Source organism: Pongo abelii, chromosome 8 (assembly GCF_028885655.2).
Source record: "Pongo abelii isolate AG06213 chromosome 8, NHGRI_mPonAbe1-v2.0_pri, whole genome shotgun sequence".
NCBI classification, from domain to species: domain Eukaryota; kingdom Metazoa; phylum Chordata; class Mammalia; order Primates; family Hominidae; genus Pongo; species Pongo abelii.
This window is the reverse complement of record NC_071993.2, coordinates 63,626,603-63,646,345: the sequence shown is the minus strand read 5'-3', so window position 1 is coordinate 63,646,345 and position 19,743 is coordinate 63,626,603. Positions and strand designations below refer to the sequence as shown.

At 44.2% G+C, this 19,743-nt stretch overlaps 1 long non-coding RNA gene across 1 annotated transcript in view; it reads left to right on the top strand.

Moving 5' to 3' along the window:
• Nucleotides 1-390: 390 nt before the first annotated feature.
• The window catches only part of LOC134762048 (uncharacterized), a 68,403-nt gene continuing 49,050 nt past the window's right edge, over nucleotides 391-19,743 (top strand). Inside the window, exon 1 of the long non-coding RNA XR_010141544.1 lies at nucleotides 391-572. This is a non-coding gene — a long non-coding RNA (uncharacterized LOC134762048). The remainder of the gene's footprint in view (nucleotides 573-19,743) is intronic.

Genomic DNA, 19,743 nt, shown 5'->3' with positions numbered 1-19,743 from the left:
ATTTTAGTCCCCTATCTTACCTGAGGATCTTTAACCACTGGGGACTGGCCCAAAATCAATCAATCAATCATTCTGTCTATCTCTATCTATCTATCATCTATCTATCTATATCTATAATCTATCATTATGTATGTATGTATGTATGTATGTATGTATCCATCCATCCATCCATCATCTATCTATCTATCTATCTATCTATCTATCTATCTATCTATCTATCTATCTATCTATCTATCTATCTATCTATCTAATCTATCATCTATCTATCTATCTAATCTATCATCTATCTATCTATCTATCTAAAAAGGAGGGGCGGCCAGGCCTGTGATACTGTGATATTCCGTTTGGCCAGCAGGGGGCACCCGCAGCATCTCCCACGGCAGCCTCTTGAGCAGCAGGAGGAAAGCTGGGAAGTTCAGCTTCCTGCCTGTAAGGAGGGTGCGGTGGACGGATTAAGAACAACGCTGTGAAAGAAAAGCCTGGCTCTCAGTTTGCTCCGTGTGGAGCACCCGGCTTTGCAGAGCTGTGGCGCAGACGTGGAGAAAAGCTTTTGTCAATGTGTGTGTTTCAGAGTAAGTGATGGATCTAATCCCTGGGAAAAGCCCATGCTCCTCTCTACCGGCTGCAAACCAGCCCTGGGAGGCAGGCGCGTGTGGTCGGGAGGCAGGGGCCTAGCTTCTGAGGTTGTGCTAGTAACTCACAGCGGGACTTTGGGACTTGGTTCTTTTTCTCAGCCCTAATTCCCTGGGCTGTCTGAGACATAAAGTGCATAAGATCACCTCGCAGGTCTTTTCAAGCAGTAACAGTCTATGAAGTCATAATTAAAATGTCCTAGGAGAACGCTCTCTACTTAAAAGATTTTTTTTGTTGTTAAATCAAACTGTGCAAAGCTAATTATCACTCCTTAATTCGTCTATTTTATAATTTCCATTTTTTCTACTTAAGTTTTCTTTTTTTGGTGTAAAAGTGAACATTTATTTAAAATATGAAAAGAAAACACAAAACACAAATTGAACAACCGCCAAATACCACAAACATCCGCAAACCCAGAACGATGACATAATATTTTTTACAAAATAACTTCCCAACACATCTCTATAAGAACTTTCATCTTCCTACAGTTTTTCTTTTTCTTTTTTTGGCTTCATATGCTGTAGTCATCTCTTCATATATTGCAATTTTATAATATTTTTCATATAAAAAATTAAAAAGATAAGCTAACCTTTTCTCTGAGTTGATAAACTTTTGTTTTATTATTGATCGTTGTATGCGATCCTGAAGCCATACAACTTCAGATACTGACTACTCTCTGTTTGTAGTGTTGCTACGGGACTGTACTTTTCAAACAGGAAATCTGAAAAATCATATTTCACCCAATTCCCATCAACAAAGCAAAAAATATTGCATTTACAACTGAATACTCTGTGTTCTTGAATATATTCTTGAAAGTCGAGAACTTCCATTTTGACTAAATGCCAGTGAGAATTCAAGATCGTGGAATTAATTGTATATATTTGATGATTTAAAGACTTTTTCACAGATTTAACTTCTGGCTCTGTATATTCTAAGCCTTTTTTCTCCTCCATTCCCATTTACTTGTGGTGCCAGGTACAGTGGGACACATTCCTAGGGCGACAGAACTGGTGGTCCTGTACCTGCAGGCGAGGGTGTCAGGTGAGTGGCCTGGGGAGGAGTTCGGGAAACCATTCCCACGACAAGCTTGCTCCCTGCGAAGCTGTGCGGGGAACCAGGGGAAGTCCATCGTCACTGCTGAAGGATTTCCGCCTGCAGGGGGCAGTGCAGGCCATTGGCTGTGGCTGTGCCAGGCTGACTTTACCCAGGAGAGGCAGCAGAGGGATGGGTGACTGGAAAATCCTCTTTCACGTGTAAGTTTTTTTCACCTCTCTTGAGCTGGTTCAAACCTCAGTGTCATTTCCCTCCTCTCTGATGTGTCCTTTGTTTCCATTCACTACTCTTCTTGCCACATTCTGAAAGTCTGGAACATTCCCAAAGTCCGCTTGGAACAGACATAGCTGCATCCTCTTACTTCAAACCACAAGTTGAGGATCAGCATAAGAAAAGGAAGCTAATGTTTTGTTTATTCGATTCCTTTCGAGGATATGTCTCAGGTAGGTCTCCCTGCCTATGAGTCTCCAAGTTTTTTTTTTTTGAGACGAAGTCTCACTGTTGCCCAGGCTGGAGTGCAGTGGTGTGATCTCAGCTCATTGCAGTCTCAACTTCCTGGGCTCAGATGATCCTTCCACCTCAGTCCCTCTGAGTAGCTGGGACTACCAAGTACGTGCCACCATGCCCTGCTAGCTTTTGTATTTCTTTTGGTAGAGATGGCCCAGGCTGGTCTCAAACTCTTGGGCTCAAGCAATCTGCCCCCCTCAGCCTTCCTAAGTACTGGGATTACAGGTGTGAGCCAACATGCCTGGCCAATTATCTAAGCTTTTATTTTATTTTATTTTTTTAATTAAACCTCATAAAAGGATGTAGTGAGCCAAACTCAGAATGAGGAAGTCTGTTAAAAAGGTAAACTGAGGCACAGTAAAATTTTTAGAGTTTATTTGCGCAAATAATGATTCATGAATTAGGCAGCTTCAAACCAGAAGTGGTTCTGGACAGCTCCACCAAGGGAGAGGCTTTCACAGGCACATAGAAGTAAAGCCAAGAGAATGTTTGATGGGTTAGTTGGACAGTTGCCTTGTTTGGTCTATCCCACTGGAAAGTCCCTCATAACAATTGTTAAGTTTTTGGCTGTTTCTGATTCGTTGACCTTCAGTTTTGTTTTTCTTTCATGTAGGCATTTACAAGAAATAGCCCAAGTTAAATTTTGCTTATATTTGCAAATCAAGCAAAGTTAAAGTCACTTATAAGGGCCTAACTGGTTTTGTCTCCACAGGGATTCTTCAGGCTTGGCCCCCATTTTAATTTACTTGAACAACTTTATAGGACAAATGACTCCACTTTTTCATTAAAGAAATGGCATGGAAAAAAGGGGGTGAGGTAGGGCAGTAACTTTTAGGTGAAAAAAACTTAAGAGACAGATCACTGAGTGCAATGTGTGGACATTGTTTGGATCCTGATTTAAACAAACCGACTATAAAAAGACCACCTGTGAAACATGTCGGGGCATTTGTGCATGGTCTAAAAATTAGTCGATACTGAGGAATTGTTAAGACGGTTGACTGTGATAATGTGATAGGTGATAGTTTGGATTATGCTCCAGCAAAATGGGTGTCACCCTCTACTCCCCTTCCTTAGCTGTAGGGGTTAGACAGGAAGGAGGCGGCAGATGCACAACCCCAGGGATTAGGTGACAGGGACCTTAGTTAAGGGGGTGGCAGTAGGGTTAGTGGGAAGGGGATGGACCATGAAACCATTTTTCTCTCTCCATCTTTCCCATCTTCTTTTCCTCATACAGTTACACATTTTCTTGCCCTTAGGCTTCCTAAGGGCCCTTTTCAGGACGCCCTCCTTCACTCCTTCCTCTTCCATATTCCCTTAAGCCAGTCAGGACTCTGATCTTGCTGTCTCCACTGCAGCACACTCTGTCCATTCCCTTCCCTGAACGTCCCCTGTATTCCCAGGCCATTGCTCACAGGTCCGCCCTGGGTCATATGCTCATCTCTCCAGTTGGACAAGAGACTCGTTGAGGAAGGGCCAGAGCTGGGTCTGATGTCAACTTCACTCCCTACGTCCTGTGTGCTCAGAAAAAGTTCACTGATTGAGAGGTCACCAAGTTCACCAGGCAAACACAAGTTATCTTGGAATATGCCTTTTCATCGACAGAGGGTGGCCCTAGCAGTGCCTGTGCCACCTGGAGAGGAATTTGGAGGCAGTGGGAGCACCGGGCAGCAACCTGCAGACCCCCTGGAGGGTAATAAGTGACAAGGCTTTATTTCATCCTGTCCCATCCCTGACCATGGTCCTTCAGAGAAGCTGCCTGGAATAACGAGGCAGGACTTTTGGCAAATTAGACCCTGGTGGGCTCCACTGTAGTGGCTGTCACCCTGGCCACACGTTAGCACCATCTGGGAGGGCTTAAAACTCAAGCCTGATGGTGAGCTCTCTGTACCTCCTCCAGACTAATTAAAGACTAATTTAAAAAGTCTCTGGGGAGTGGGGGCCCAGGCATCTCACATTTTCAAACCTGTTGAGATGATAATGATTGTAGCTGAGGCTGAGAAGCACTGGGCTGTGGGGGTCTTTGCCCCACTACAGAGCTGGGATTTAATGGAGCCATTTACAAAGCTGTTGGCTGGTCCTTGTTGGCTGTGCCAACAGGGAGAACAAGCTCACAGTATTTTATTTCTATATAATACAGTTAGTAGTCCCAATAGAAAGCAAGGGAAGGTTCTTAAAGCCATCTGCTTCAGGAGAAAACTGGGGTGTGGGACTTGCTGCCAAGAGGAGAAATTCAGAGGGATGGGATAGAGGCCTGTTTGCAGAAGAAAGAGGGGCTGGACAAGTAGTTCAGAAGCATTCACATTCCTTGCTCTGGGATGGGATGGGCAAGGGGCAAGAATGTAGGAGGGAGGGAGCCTGAGGAAGCATCACTACTCCTGGGAGTCATAGTACGAGGAAGAGCTCTTATGGCCCTGAGAGGACGGGGCTGCCTGGAGCCCAAGGTCCCAACCTATCACTTCCCAGGGAGGGTGACAGTGTCCCTGTCCCTGGGGGTCCTCATGGAGGCCTCTGTATCATTGCCAGCCCTTGCCCAGAGGATGTGTCCTGTCGGGGGGAGGGTGTGGCGTGGCTGGGAGCTGAGCAAGGCAGGTATAGGTGGCAGAGGGGCCACGGTGGGAGGGGAGAAGTGCTAGCCAGCTTGGCCTCTCTCCCTCACAGCACTGCCCTGCTGTGTGACCGCTGAGTGGGGAAAAGGTATGAAGTACTTACATGATGCTTAAGGCACAAAAAGTAACACATTTTTTATTCTTTCTAAATGATACGCAATCTAGCTCTGAGATTCAGCTCGTGAGGAAGCCAGGTCTGGTCGCTTCTGGCCTCTCCCTAAACAAGAGCTCTGAGGCTCACAGGATCCACGTTGACTGCCTCTTTCCTTTCCTTGCTCTGCCTGTTAAGGGCATGGCTTCCTCGAGAAGGCTGCCCCGAAGCCCCATGCGGCAGCCCTTTTCTCTGCCTGCAGCTCGGGCTAAAAAAGCTTTGTTCCTTTGTTCTGAGACCTTGCCATCCTTGGAGTGTTGGGCCTGAGAGGGGTTCTGGTTACAACTAGGAGCAGAAACCCAAACCCTTCCTCCTGCAGCTGACCTGGAGGGACTGAAACAACACTTTTCTTCAATCTGCAGCATTCAAAACTGCAAACTCTTCACCTTTGACCAGCTGTTCCCATTGGATTCACCTGGGGCACTTTAAGAACTGCTGACTGACTCTCACTTCTAGGTTTCCTGATTTAATTGGTCTGGGTGCAGGCTAGGCATAGAGACTTAAAGTTCCAGGTGATTCTGATCTGCAGCCAAGGTTGCGAGCTGCTGCCAGCCCATTTCCTCTTCATTAGGCATAGAGAAGTTTCACGGACCCAGCCGTCCGCAGAAAGCGAGTGGTTAACATCAACACAGGATGCCAAGTCTCCCACCTGCACAGATCCTGTGTCTTTAAAAACCTGTGCAGGCTGAAAACAGTGTCTAAAGGGTGGCCCTCAGTGACCAGCATGGCACCACTCACCTGGGTTTTTGAAAACAAAAGCTTACTCACATACTCACCTAGCAAGTAAGGGAAGCCCATGCCGTTGGGACCAAAAGTTCTGGCTGTATTTGAGGAGGAATAAAACACAGCTGTTTCACATGCAGGTTATAGTACATTCCTAACAAATCATTCTACTACGCTAGCTTACTTCTTTTTGCCCACTTTGAATGCCAGTTCCATAATGCCAGGGATTACGTCTATGAGTTTTCTGCCGTATCCCTACTTCACAGGACAGAGCCTGGCACTAAGGCAATTTTTGTCATGGGAACGGATGAATACCGGAATGGATGGATGGATGGAAGGGTAGATGGGTAGATAAATGGGTGGGTGGGTGGATGGATGGGTGGATAGTTGGATGGAAGAACGAATGGATAGATGGGTGGGTGGATACAGGATGAGCATGTGGGTGGATGATCCAGAATCACTGCCTCCTGAGATGCTCTAGAAAATCAGCCTCTCACTCAGGATTTGTATTAGTTTGTTCTCACACTGCTATAAAGAACTACCTGAGACTGGGTAATTTATAAAGAAAAGAGATTTAATTGACTCACAGTTCTGTATGGTTGGGGAGGCCTCAGGAAACTTACAATCATGGCAGAAGACAAAGGGGAAGAAGCGTGTCTTACCATGGTGGAGCAGGGGAGAGAGAGAGAGAGAGAGCAAGAGGGAGAGAGAAGATGCTAAACACCTTTAAACAGCCAGATCTTGTGAGAACTCTATCATAAGACAGCACTAGGGTGATGGTGCTAAACCCTTAGAAACCACCCCCGTGATCCAATCACCTCCTACCAGGTCTCTCCCCCAGCACTGGGGATTACAGTTCCACATGAGATTGGGGTGGGGACACAGCCAAACCATATCGGAGTTCTTTTCAAAAGATAGCATTGGCAAGGGATGCCTGAAAGCAGAGCAACACGTCAATTCAATTTTTAAAAAGGTGAGAACTTCAGAGCCTAGGAAAGTTTCCTTTGAGCTATTCACATGGTCACCATTTAAGATTTTGTGAGTAGCGACCACATCGGCCTCTCTGTCTTGTGACACACACTCCCCATGATTGGGAAGACAAAGAAAGCACATTCTTAGGAAAGCCATCAGCCTCACAGAGTGACCTTTCAGATACAATGATTTATAAGAGAAGAAAAAAACGCTGCAATAAAAAGATCTCTTTCTTTCATTCTTTTCCAGCTACCTTTATTCCTAAAGGGAATATCTTTTGAGTTGCCTTTTATTCCATCATTGTATAGGCCTTCTCTCTGCTACCTGTGTGGAAGGGAATCCCTCAGGGCCGAGATATTTCTGAATAGGTGGGGGGGTGATGGGAGGATTCAAGGTGGCTGTTGTCAATTCCTGTCCTGACCTGGTTTCATTCCAGCTGTTCCTAATTGGCATGCAGGGCCTGCTGGCTTCTCCCGTCTGTCTCTTCCTAGTGAGTGAGTAGAAGGTAGGCCATGCCCCTGAAGTATGCAGCCTCCCATCTTCCAGGGACATTGGATCCAGGCCTGTCTGCAGGAACAAGTCTTGAGTGGCTGCAGGTTCTTTGCTCACCTTATGGAAGCTTTTGGATCTTGACATCAGGCCTTGAGGACAGAGGGGTGAAGAGGAAGGCAGGCCATGGCCTTAATTTTGCTCTCTCTTTGTTTAGTAAGAACTCCTCAGTCAGCAGTGTGTTCCACTACCCTGATCAGCTCTCACCTGTGACCCTTGCCTAGGCAGGAACTGAGCCCACCAAACCATTTTTAGACTTTGCCGTGAACAGTAAGCCCATCTCCTGGAGGGGAGTCAGTGCTCTGCCCCCGTTCCATGCAGCAGGTGCACGACATGATGGCTGAAGTGTGCTTAGTATCCAGCCTGCCTAAGAGGAGCCGTTCAGCTGACGTGGCTCCTAACTCAACACAGACAGTGCTGCATGCTAGAACCAGAAAGGATCTGGTGAACCAGCAAGGGGCAGCTTATTTTGAGGATGTGATCCTTCCTGGGGGAGTCCTGCTCCTGTCAGGCATGACATTCCAAGTACTTACAGATGACCTCCCAGAAACCAAGGGCAAAGACCAGACCTCTTGTTGGGCAAGGTTAAATTGTTCACTACACAACATCCAAATTGAGATGTCAAGTAGACTGTTGGGTATATGAGTCTGGAGTTCCATGGAAGTGTCTGAGCTAGAACTAAAATGGTTGGGAGCCTTAGACATGAGGATATTATTGAAATCCAGGGGCAGGTAGAGGAGGCTTGAAGACAAAGCGTGGACACTGTACCATTTAGAAGAGGCATAGAGAACCCGAGTCAGCAAAGCACACTGAGTGGTAGCAGCCAGTGACTTAGGAGGAAACTTAACCCTTTCATGTCTTTGATGTATATAGAGATAGATCATTATGGTACAATACCAGAATGGTTAAAGGTGTCAGAATCATAAGTACCAGAGAGTTTGAAAGGAAGAAATATTACTAGTGTTTAATGGAGCACTTAATATGCATTAAGACTTATGCTTGCATTGTGTACAAAACTTCAGCAGCTATCTACTCCTTTGAATTCTGCATTTTATAAAAATTACTAGCATTTAGTGAGTGCTTCATATGAGTTAGGATTGATGTTCGCATTATGCACAAGACTTTATGAGGTATCTTTTCAACTAAATTCTCCATATTACAGAAAAGGCGTTAAGTCTTAAGAGGGTAAAGTAACTGGCCCAAGGCCAAATGAGATTTACTGCATGTCCATCTGACTCTAAAGCCCTTTGGTTAAGGACTAGCCAACACTGCCTCTCTGGGGCACTGGGGACTGAGGAGGGAATGAGAGGCCCTTGGAGGAGACAGAAGGCGCTTTCTGTAGGGCTATTGGAAGCAGACGTAGAATTGCTCTATGCAGCAGCAGAAGGCAGCCCCAGGGCCATGCTGGAGCTACTGAGATGATTTCATTTGGCACCAGGAAGCCTTTCTGATACCTATGGCTCTGTGAGCCACACGTAGGTAGTGGCATTCCTTACAGCAGTGTATTCAGGGAGGTGTGGACAGTGTCTTCTTTCCAGTTCACGCTGCTGTTCCTTGTGTGTAACAGGCTGCTACTGGGGGCCAAGCTCTTTTTCTGAGCTTTCCTTTTTTTTTTTTTTCCTGTGCTTTCTGGGCCATTAAGTGTAATTCAAATATCACAATCCACTTACTTTTTTCACACCTTGTCTCCAAGGTTTATTTCCCATACCTTCAATTTTCTTTTTTTTTCTTTTTTTTTTTTTTTGAGGCGGAGTCTCACTCTGTCGCCCAGGCTGGGGTGCAATGGCGCTATCTCGGCTCTCTGCAACCTCTGCCTCCCAGGTTCACGCCATTCTCCTGCCTCAGCCTCCTGAGTAGCTGGGACTACAGGCACCCGCCACAGCGCCCGGCTAATTTTTTTTGTATTTTTAGTAGAGACGGGGTTTCACCGTGTTAGACAGGATGGTCTCTATCTCCTGACCTTGTGATCCACCCGCCTCGGCCTCCCAAAGTGCTGGGATTACAGGTGTGAGACACCGCACCTGGCCAATTTTCTTAAATGAAAATCAGCCAGTCAATAAGCTGCAATTTAGTGCATGTCATGTGGCTGGTGCTATACAGGACTCAACTGGGCACTAAATGTGTGTCAGGTACTGTGCTAGGCACATTCCAACAACCCAGTGAGGTAGGGATTACGATTCCCATTTAAAGGTGGGGAAACTTCAGAAAGGTGAAGTTGCAGAGCCAGGATTCAAACTTTAGCCGGCCTGGCTCCAACCCCCATATGTAATAACTCTGATTTGACCATGGTGTTACACTTCTTGAGGTTGTCCAAGCTCATGTGCAAGCTGTCTTGTAAACCTTACTGGTTAATTAGAGGATTGCTGTGTTTCTCACCGTAAGCCATTAGCAGTAAATAAGTATTGAAGTTTTGGTGAAGGCTCAACATCAGAAAGCTTAGCTCAGCAATAGCGTGGTTCTTCCTTGAATATCAGCTGTGGGCAATAGGGGCTGGACACCCACCCACGTCCATAGCTGCCAGTATTTATGCTGACCCAACACTTAGGCAGGGCTCAGCCTGGGACGTGGGTGCCTGTGGTAGGGGAGCAAGCACTAATTTCTACATAATTTGAATCTTCAGCTTCATGCTGTTTTTTTGGCTAATGATACTTTGTCACTAAATCACTGTAGAGTTTGCAAAGTGCATCCTCAATAATCTTATGTGATCTTATACCTGGAGGCACACAAGGTAGGTGCTGTTGTTCCTGATTCATAGATGAGGAAACTAAGATCCAGGGAGGCTGAGCAAAATGCCCCAAATTACAGTCAATTAAGGCAGAACAGGGACTCCCATCTGCTTTCTGCTGCCTTTCCAATGACCTACATCTGCCTACCAGCACCTTGACTGTGGGCCCAGGGAGAGGAGTCTAACCGCCTTCCAGAGTTGGAGAGGTAAGTATTGGGGGAGAAAAAGAAAAAAGACAACAGCTATTGTGTTTTTCTATGGGAAGTGCTGTACAAAATTTGATTATCTCCAGATTCCAAGCCAAGCCTGGCAGCTGGGCTAGTACATAATTCTTAGGCTTGCCCATGCATGGAGGAAAATGGGATACTGAAGACATATAAGACATTATTGCTGCATTAATGAAGGAGCTCGCAGTGATTGCACTGTGAAATTTACCTGGCAGCTCAGCAGGGAAATTGCAGCTAATTAATTTTGCCTGACTTTATGGAAGCTTCCCATTTTTAATCCTCTCTCTGCTTTATGCCAGAACGTGAGTGAGGGGCATGTGGATGGAAATGTAATCTGTTACTTGCAAAGTAGCTTCTATGTGTGGTGGCCTGGCATTTACTCCATAGCCCACCCTCCATTTTCCAGCATAGACATTCTCTTCTCATGGGGGCCTGGGCAGAAAGAAAGAGGGTTTCATTCAATTCCAGCAGAACTGCAGAGGAATTGAAAATAAGGAATTCTGAGAAGGAAGAAGGGGATTTAAGAGGCTGGCTGTGCAGATTTGATGGAGAAATTCAGAGCATTTTTTTGGAGCTGGAAATGTTCTCAGAAGTCATCTATTCGATCCTATCGATTCTATCCCTTCCTTGTAAAGTGTGGCAATCTCTGAGTCAGTTTGGACTGTGACCCAGGAAATTGACCTGTAAGAGGTGAGCTTAGACAAGGGCCCATGGAGCGATTATTGTCCAGTGCTTGATAAGGCCTAAGGATTGGGGGCGACATCTGAAAATGATCTGTGGCTGTAAGGATAGAAAACAGCATCTGATCCAGGCAGGTCATTTAGATCTGAACTGAACCGTGATTAACTATATCTAGATACTCTGGCTGGTGGAGGGACCCACATTGGGCTGATATTGGGGATCCAGCCTGGGCTGCTGCACCTTCTTAGTCTTCAGGCTTAGGGAGTGGAGCAGCAAGGGTTCCTCCAGCTGTGACTACATGTCCCCAAGGCATGCCAAAGTCCCTTTTGGGGAATCATAGAGAATGCATTGCAGATCAAAACCAGGGGCCATCCCCAGGCCTAAGCCATTTTACAGGATTCTCTTTTCTTCTTTTGCTGGGCCCTGTCTTTTTTAGTGTTCCCACCAGGCACTCTGTTCCGTAGCCTGGGTGAGTGGTACTGATATAGTTTGGATATTTGTCACCTCCAAATCTCATGTTGAAATTTGATCCCCAATGTTGGGGGTGGGCCTGGCGAGAGGTGTTTGGGTCATGGGGGTGGATCCCTCATAAATGGCTTGATGCCACCCTAGGGATAATGAATGAGTTCTCTGTTCTCGTGAGATCTGATTAAAAAGAGCCTGGCACTTCTTTCTCTCTGTTTCCACCTCTCACCAGATGATGCTCTCCCCTTTCCCTTCCACCATGTGGAAGTTTCCTGAAGCAGATGCCAGCACCGTCCTTCTTGTACAGCTTGCAGAACCGTGAACCAAATAAATCTCTTCTCTTTGTAAATTACCCAGCCTCGGGTATGCCTTTATAGTAGTGCAAGTGGACTAAGACAGATAAGAAGTAGGCTTCCCAAGTCTCTCCATTCTTGCTGCCCTGGTCTCTGGTTTTGGCCCCCCTTAGGAATGATCTCTAAGCATTTCTTCTAATCCCTCCCTCCCACCTCCACATTTCACAATTGCCAGAGCCACAGGTCCCTGGAGCACTTGAGTGTCCCTGTGTGAGCAGCCAGTACCATGCAGGAGAGAACTTTGGCAGGAACACTGTGCACATCTGCAGCACAGCAGAAAGGTTACCAACTTGGCTGAGGCTGGGGTTCAGCCATCTAGAGAAATGTGAAGGGGCACTAGCCTTGCCTCTTCCCTCCCAGGGCCTCAGAGGTCAGGAGAAAGCATGTCACCTCAGGGAGAACATTCTGAACTACAGGCCTCCCTGTTCATGAAGCTTCTGGCTACCCAGGACAACCCTGAGGGAGGCCAAAGGTTTTTACCCATTGGTGTGAATCCATGGGTGCAGGTACTGGGTGGAGAGAAGGGGTATTCCAGGCACAGAGAAAGGCAGAGGCAGGTAGGAGCAGGACATATTTGGAGAAGTGACTGGTGTGCAGAACACAAAGGGGGTTATCAAGTTGCTGAGTCTATAGTAGTTGGCAGGGACAGCTCACAAAGGCGGTGCTTCTTGACAAGGGACTTGGATTTAGAAGTACAAGAACCACTGAAGATTTTCTTTTTCCTTATTAGATTTTAAAAATGTAATAACTTTTTATTTTACTTTTTTATTATATATTTTTAAGGTGTACAACATGTTGTTTCCACATAGTAAAATGGTTACTATAGTCAAACAAATCAGTGTATTCATCATCTCACATAATTACCCTTTTTTTGGTGTATGGCAAGAGCACCTAAAATCTATTCTTTAAGCCAAAATCCTGAACACATTATTAACTATAAAGTTGTCACATTGCATGTTAGATCTCTACACGTGTTCATTCTACATGCCAATAACATTTTATTTAGAAGAAGTTTTTAGATTTACAGAAAAATTGCCAAGATAGAACAGAAAATCTCCATTTCCCCTGTGATATTGTGATCTGATTGGAAATATGTATAGGCATACCTCAGTTTATTGCATTTCACTTTATTATGCTCTGCAAATATTGGGTTTTTTACAAATTGAAGTTTGTGGCAACCCTGTGTCAAACAAGTATATCGGTGCCATTTTTCAACAGCATGTGTTCGCTTTGTGTCTCTGTGTCAAATTTGGTAATTCTTGCAATATTTCAAACTTTTTTATTGTTATTATACCTGTTCTGGTGATCTGTGCCTAGTGATCTTTAATGTAACCATTTTACTTGTTTTGGGATGCCATGAGCCATGCCCATATAAGACGATGAACTTAATCCATAAATGTTTGTGTTCTGACTTCTACCTATCAGCCATTCCCCCAGCTCTTTCCCTCTCCTTAGGCCTCCCTTTTCTCTGAGAGGCCAATTACAATCCTACAGTGGCCTCTAAGTGTTCAAGTGAAATGATGAGTTGGACATCTCTCACTTTAAATCCAAAGCTAAAAATGATTAAGCTTAGTAAGGAGGGCTTGTCGAAAGCCAAGACAGCCTGAAAGCTAGGCCTCTTGCTCCAGACAGCCAAGTTGTGAATGCAAAGGAAAAGGTCTTGACGGGAATTAGAAGTGCTACTCCTGTAAACACACAAATGATAAGAAAGTGGAACAGGCTTATTGGTGATACGGAGAAAGTTTTAGTGATCTGAATAGAAGATCACACCAGCCACAACATTCTCTTAAGGCAAAGCCTAATCCAGAGCAAGGCTCTGACCCTCTTCAATTCTATCAAGGCTGAGAGAGGTGAAGAAGCTGCAGAAAAAAGATTCAAAGCTAGCAGAAGTTGGTTCGTGAGGTTTAAGGAAAGAAGCCATCTCCATAACATAAAACACAAGATGAAGCAGCAAGTGCTGATGTACAAGCTGCAGCAAGTTATCCAGAAGACCTAGCTGAGATCATTGATGAAGGTGGCTACCCTAAACAGATTTTCAATGTCCATAAAACAGCATTGTATTGGAAGAAGATGCCATATAGGACTTTTATAACTAGAAAGAAGTCAGTACCTGGCTTCAACGCTTTAAAGGACAGGCTGACTCTTGTTAGAGGCTAGTGCAGCTTGTGACCTTAAGTTGAAGCCAGTGCTCATTTACCATTCTGAAAGTCCTAGGGGCCTTAAAAATTATGCTAGAGCTACTCTGCATTTGCTGTATCAAGGGAACAACAAAGCCTGGATGACAGCACATCTGTTTATATAATGCGGTTTACCGAGTATTTTAAGCCCACTATTGAGACCTACTGCTCTAAAAGAAAAGATTCCTTTCAAAATATTACTGCTCACTGACAATGCAAGTAGTCACCCAAGAGCTCTGATGGAGGTATACATCAGATGAATGCTAACACAACATGGATTCTACAGCCCATGCATGGGTCAAGATGTAATTTTGACTTTCAAGTCTTATTATTTAAGAAATGCATTTCATAAGGCTATTATCATTTCCATAGATGGTGATTCTTCTGATAGATCTGGGCAAATTAAATTGAAAAACATCTAGAAAGAATTCACCATTCTAGATGCCATTTAGAACATTTGTGATTCGTGGGAGGAGGTTAAAATATCAACATCAACAGGCATTTGGAACAAGTTGCTTCCAACTCTTATAGGTGACTTGGAGGGGTTCAAGACTTCAGTGGAGGAAGTCACTGCAGATGTGGAGGAAGTCACTGCAGATGTGGTGGAAACAGCAAGACAACTAGAATTAAAGTGGAGTCTGGAGATGTGACTGAATTGCTGCAAAACTTGAACGGTTGAGGAGTTGCTTGTTTTTGATGGACAAAGAAAGTGGTTTCCTGAGATGGGATCTCCTCCTGGTGAAGATGCTGTGAATATTGTTGAAATGATAACAAAGGATTTACAATATAACATAAATGTAGTTGATAAAGCAGCAGCAGGGTTTGAGAGAATTGACTCCAATTTTGAAAGCAGTTCTACTCTGGGTAAAATGCTGTTAAACACATGGGCACATAGAATGAAACGACACAAGCTGGGGATTATCAGATGGTGAAGAGTTGGGGGAGAGAGAGGATCAGGAAAAATAACTAATAGATACTAGTCTTAATACCTGGGTGACAAAATAATCTGTACAACAAACTCCCATGACACACGTTTACTTATCTAACAAACCTGCACGTGTACCCCTTAACTTAAAATAAAAGTTAAAAAAATGGTGTTGAACAGCATCACATGCTACAGAGAAGCTTATAATGAAGGGAAGGATCACCTGATGTTGCAAACTTCATTGTTGTTTTATTTTAAGAAATTGCTGCAGCCACCCCAGCCCTCAACAACTACCTCACTAATGAGTTAGCAGCCATCAAAATGGAGGTAAGACCCACCCCCTACCAGCAAAAAGATTATGACTCGCTGAAGCCTCCTTAGTATTTTTTATCAATTAAAAATACATATATATATATATGCATTTTTTTTTTTAGGAGACAGTCTCGCTCTTGTTGCCCAGGCTGGAGTACAATGGTGTGATCTCACTCACTGCAACTCTGCCTCCCAGGTTCAAGAGATTCTCCTGTCTCAGCCTCCCAAGTAGCTGGGATTATAGGCTCGTGCCACCATGCCTAGCTAATTTTTGTATTTTTAGTAGAGATGGGGTTTCACCATGTTGATCAGGCTGGTCTTGAACTCCTGACCTCATGATCCACCTGCCTTGGCCTCCAAAAGTGCTGGGATTACAGGTGTGAGCCACCGCATCCAGCCAATAAAATATATATTTTTTAAATTTTTATTTATTTATTTATTTTTTTTTGAGATGGAGTCTCACTCTGTTGCCCAGGCTGGAGTGCAGTGGCGGGATCTTGGCTCACTGCAAGCTCCGCCTCCTGGGTTCATGCCATTCTCCTGCCTCAGCCTCCCGAGTAGCTGGGACTACAGGCGCCTGCCACCATGCCCAGCTAATTTTTTGTAGTTTTTAGTAGAGACGGGGTTTCACCATGTTAGCCAGGGTGGTCTTGATCTCCTGACCTTGTGATCTGCCTGCCTTGGCCTCCCAAAGTGCTGGGATTACAGGCGTGAGCCACCGTACCCAGCCACAAAATATTTTTAAATTAAGGTATTATAAACCGAAAAAGTGTCTGAGACAGATATCAATCAAATTAGAGGTTTATTTAGCAAAGTTTGAAGGCGTGCCTGGGAAAAAGAGACACAAGTTACAGTAGGATCTGTGGCCTGTGCTTTTTCTAAAGAAGGTTTTGAGGACTTCAATATTTTTTTTTTAATTTTTTTTGAGACAGAGTCTCATTCTGTTGCCAGGCTGGAGAGCAGTGGTGTGATCTCAGCTCACTGCAACCTCTGCTTCCCGGGTTCAAGCGATTCTCCTGCCTCAGCCTCCTGAGTAGCTGGGACTACAGGCACGCACCACCACATCCAGCTAATTTTTGTATTTTTCCTAGAGACGGGGTTTCACCATGTTGTCCAGGATGGTCTTGATCTTTTGACCTCGTGATCCACCCACCTCAGCCTCCCAAAGTGCTGGGATTACAGGCCTGAGCTGAAGACTTCAATATTTAAAGGGGAAAGAGTGGCAGGAGGGAAAGGGGGGAAGAAAAAAAAGGAGAGGTTAGGTAGTGAGGTAAGTGGCCACATTTTTGTGAGGCTTTGATTAGCCCTCACTGAATCCACATGTTACATGTGAAAGGAGGGGGTGGAAGACCAGTCAATTTTGCATTTGTCTCAAACTCAGTAAATCTATATTTTGCATAGGATAAAGTAAACGGAGTAGAGGAAGTCAGATATGCATTTGTCTCAGGATGGGAGGAGGAGTGATTTCTAGTCTTTTTCCATATTTGTGAAGATAAGCTGTTAATTTACATTGTCGGGGCGAGATTCAACAGAATTCTGTTTTTGGATCAAGATTTGGGGGCCCACAAAGAATCTCCTTGTGAGCAATTTGTGAGGGAGGCCACCTGGGGAGATGGGTGGCCTTCTTTTATTGCAGCTATCTGTTTAGGAACAAAAAGAAGGTGGTTTCTGCATGACTCAGTTCCCAAGCTTAACTTTTCCCTTTGGCATGCTGAGTTTGGGGTCCCAAGATTTTATTTTTCTTTCACAGTCTGCACATTGACTTTTTTAGACATAATGCCATTCACTACTTTATAGACTACAGTATAGTATAAAAATAGCCCAGGCGCGGTGGCTCACCTGTAATCCCAGCGCTTTGGGAGGCCAAGGTGGGTGGATCACCTGAGATCGGAAGTTTGAGACCAGCACGGCCAATATGGTGAAACCCCTTCTCTACTAAAAATACAAAAAAATAGCTGGGCGTGGTGGCGGGTGCCTATAATCCCAGGTACTTGGGAGACTGAGGCGGGGGAATTGCTTGAACCCGAGAGGCAGAGGTTGCAGTGAGCCGAGATCATGCCACTGCACTCCAGCCTGGGTTTGACAGAGCGAGACTCCATCTCAAAACAAATAAAAATAAATAAATAAATAAAAATAACTTTGATATGCACTGGGAAACCAAAAAATGTTTGTGACTCACTTAATTATGATATTCACTTTACTGAGATAGTCTAGAATGGAACCCACGACATCTTTGAAGCATGCCTATAGTTGGTCTTCCTTCTGGGTTGCTGGTAGAGCTTCTAAAACCCTTGGAATTTCCTGATTGAACTGTGAGGAAGATTTTTTTGTTATACACAATAAGCCCCATTCAGACATACCAGAGTCTATGCTAATGAGGTGACTCTTGGTGAGCCCAAAGAGAGCCTCAGGATGGGACTGATTGCCAGAGGAAGCAACCATATAATTAGAAGGTTGGACTTTTCAGCCCCACTCCCCAACCTCTAGGGAGGGGTGAGGGGCTGGAAGTTGGGTTTAATTACCAATGATTTAATCAATTATGCCTACACAATGAAATCTCCATAAAACTCCTAAAACATGCTGTTTGGAGAGTTTCTGGGTTGATGAGCTCACTGAGGTGCTGGGAGGGTAGTACACCTGGGAAGGGACTGGAAGCTCCATGCTCCTTCCCCCAGACCTTGCCCTATGCATCCCTTCCATTTAGCTGTTCTTGAGTGGTATAAACCAGTAATAGTAAGTAAACTGTCTTCCTGAGTTCTCTGAGCTATTCTAGCAAATGTCCAAAATGAGGAGGGGGCTGTAGGAACAAACCCTCCCCCAACTTTACAGCTGGTTGGTCAACATGGATGTGCACCACCCATGACTTGTAATTGGCATCTGAAATGAGGGCAGTCTCATGGGACTGCTCCCCTAATCTGTAGAGTCTGCATTAACTTTGGGTAGATAGTATCTGAAATGAATTAAATTATAGGATAACCAGTTGGTATACAAGGAGTTAGAGAATTGATTGGTGTGAGAAAAAGTCCACAGAGTTGGTTTCAGAAGTGTTCTGTGGGTAGAAATTGATCATAGTAGTAGTAGCCCCAGACCCAGTTTCCCCTATTATTAACATTTAATATGTTATACTGTATGTTTGGTATATTGATCATAATAAAGCAGTATTGATTTATTAACTTCAGTTATTATTATTAGCTGAAGTCTACACTTTATTCAGACTTCCTTAGTTTTTATGTAATGTCCCTTTTCTGTTCCAAGATCCCATCAGGGACACATACTACATTTACTTATCATGTCTCCTTAGGCTCCTCCTGGGTATGACAGTTCCTTAGGTTTTAAACAGGGCACTATGTTGTCAGATTTGAGTTTTGGAAAACTCTGGGACTAGAGTGATGACAGATGGGTGCCCTCTCACACATGGGCCTCAGGGTATAAAGATAGACTTGCTTGCTTCTGGGTCTGTTAGTCTGTGGGGCAGGAGTCAAGGGAGGTGGGCTGTGTTGCCCACTGGGGCAGGGCCACACTCTACCTTTTCCAGAAGCAGTGTTAACAAATGTATTCCTTTTATCTAGATTTTATTAATGTATGAAATGACCTTTGCAAAAACTTTGACAGTGTGAGAAATTCAACACAGCAGATTCCATCTTGCATCTGACCTCATACACTGTCCTTGCTGATTTCTTGATGTAGGCCAAGCTAACTATGGGAGGAACTTTATTTATAGTTTAACTTTAAACAAAGATGATAATAGCCCCTTCCTGAAACTAATCCCCTCTTTGCTCAGGGACTGAAACCACCTTTGTAAAACTAACAAATTGGCCAAAAGATTAGAATTATGATTCAGGATTTGTAACCTCCCCAGTTGTTCCTATAGATAACATCAGTATTATAAAACCTAAAACTGATTTTTGAGGTATCTTTCAGACTTTGCATTTTGATGGACCAGCTGGCGCCACCTGGACTAGTAACCCATACCAAGAAACTAGGGGGTCTTGTGACTCCCATCCAGGAACTGATTCAGTGCAAGGAGACAGCTTCAATCATCAAAAAGATAGCTTTGACCCCCTATGATTTCATCCCTGACCCAACCAATCAGCATTCCCCATTCTGTAGCCTTCTGCCTGCCAGACTATACTTGGAAAACCCTAGTCTCAGAATTCTTAGGGAAGTGGATTTGAGATTTATCTCCCATCCTTCCACTTGGCTGGCTCTGTGATAAGTATACTCTTTCTTTGGTGGAAAACCTGCTGTTCCTTAGTGCGTTGGCTTTCCTGGACAGCAGGCAGAAGGCCTGTTGGGCTGTAACATATGTAGTTGTTTTATTTGTGGTCATTTAATCCATTTTGTGTCTGTAGATATTTCCTACTTCACTCTTTAGTTTATTCATTTTAATCTTCTCTTTTTTTCTTGATTAGTCTTGTCAGAGTTCTATGTTGTTAATTTCCTCAAAGAACTAGCTGTTGGTTTTATGTAATGTCTGCTTTTTTTTAGTTATTGGTTTCATTTGTTTTTGCTCTTATGTATATCATTTCTTCTTTAGTCTTTTATTTTTTCTGTTATACCTTTTGCAACTTCTTAAATTGAATGTTTTCAGTGTCTTTATTTTGCTTGATAAATTTCTGAATATCTGAAAAGTTCTGCTTTAATTGTTCTCATGGATTTAGAAATGGAGTGTTTGTTACTGAGT